This window comes from Schistocerca piceifrons, chromosome 8, assembly GCF_021461385.2.
Source record: "Schistocerca piceifrons isolate TAMUIC-IGC-003096 chromosome 8, iqSchPice1.1, whole genome shotgun sequence".
NCBI classification, from domain to species: domain Eukaryota; kingdom Metazoa; phylum Arthropoda; class Insecta; order Orthoptera; family Acrididae; genus Schistocerca; species Schistocerca piceifrons.
In genome coordinates, this window is record NC_060145.1 from 24824905 (window position 1) to 24826565 (window position 1661).

Sequence of the window (1661 nt, forward strand, 5' to 3'; positions counted from 1 at the left end):
CCCAAGCACCACTCACGCCCAGTCCTCACAGCTTTACTTCTGCCAGTACTTCGTCTCCTACCTTCCAAACTTTACAGAAGCTCTCCTGCGAACCTAGCAGAACTAGCAGTCCTGAAAGAAAGGATATTGCGGAGACATGGCTTAGCCACAGCATGTTTCCAGAATGAGAAGTTTGGAAGGCAGGAGACGAGGTACTGGCAGAAGTAAAGCTGTGAGGACGAGGCGTAAGTCGTGCTTGGGTAGCTCAGTTGGTAGAGCACCAGCCCGCGAAAGACAAAGGTCCCGGGTTCGAATCTCGGTCCGGCACACAGTTTTAATCTGCCAGGAAATTTCAAGCTCCATAATGTTCGAATAGAGCATTGGTAGCGTGATCCTTCACACACTCACGTCGATTAAATGACTAGGTGTAACACTGAAGAGCGATCTGAAACGGAACGGGCATATGAGGGCTGTAGTAAGAAAAGTGAATGGTCGACTTTGGTTTGTTGGGAGAATGTTGGGAATGGGTGGCTCATTTATAAAGGAGATCGCATATAGAATATTAGTGTGTCCCATCCTTGAGTACTACTCGGGTGTTTGGGATCTCCAACAGGTCAGATTAAAGGAAGACATCGAAGCACTGCTGAGACGAACCGAAAGATTTGTTACTGGTAGGACAGATACACCCGAGTATTATAGAGATGCTTTGTAAACTCATACCGAGTACTTCGAGGGAAGAAGACATTTTTTTTGGAAATATTACTTAGAAAATTTAGAGAACAGTAGGTCGAAGCTAACTGCGAATGATTCCACTGAAGCTAATGTTCACGTAAGGACCACTAAGGCAACATAAGAGAAATTAGGTTAGCACGGAGACATATAAACAGTCGTTTTTCCCTCGGTCTGTTGGCGACTGGAGCAGGAAAGGAAATCACTAGTAGTAGTACAAGGTACCTTCCGCCATGAATTTGAGGGATTTGTACTTAGATATAGATGTAGATGTAGACTACAACACAGTGAACACATGCAACATTCAACAACTGTGTCTTTCACCTTAGAATCTAATGAAATTAATCATAACATATCCCACCGAGAATGACGTGTTTGTGATAAATCTACAGTGCGCCGTTGCTTCGAAGTGGCATACTGTCATAACACGCAAGTTAAAATACGAAAATAATTAAATACGAGATATATATGACGGTATTATCTGTTCCCGAAAGAACAGTTACAGTGGATGACCATGCAGCTTTGCTAGAAATGAAATGATAATTAAATGGAAACCCTAGCTGCAACCAGGCGTTTATGTACTTCATTGGGGACATGTTGAAAATGTGTGCACCGACCGGGACTCGAACCCGGGATCTCCTGCTTACATGGCAGACGCTCTATCCATCTGAGCCACCGAGAGCACAGAGGATAGCGCGTCTGCAGGGACTTATCCTTTGCACGCTCCCCGTGGGATCCACATTCCCAACATGTCCACACCACTACATTCGTCATACTACCGTCATACATAGTTAAAATATGGCTTCTCGGCCATTGACCTTCTTGTGCGAACGCACACGCTATGCCCGAACTCGTACGGGACTTGGTAGATTAATCTGCCACGAGTAATGAGTATGATGGGCAAACATCTATTAGGCGCACTACGAATGTAGTGGTGTGGACATGTTGGGAAT

At 44.9% G+C, this 1661-nt stretch overlaps 1 non-coding gene across 1 annotated transcript; it reads right to left on the bottom strand.

Annotated features, from left to right (window-relative positions):
- Window positions 1–1316: 1316 nt before the first annotated feature.
- Window positions 1317–1391, bottom strand: Trnat-ugu. Its single transcript has one exon. It is a non-coding gene; the product is annotated as a tRNA-Thr (tRNA).
- Between the last annotated feature and the right edge of the window lie 270 nt (window positions 1392–1661).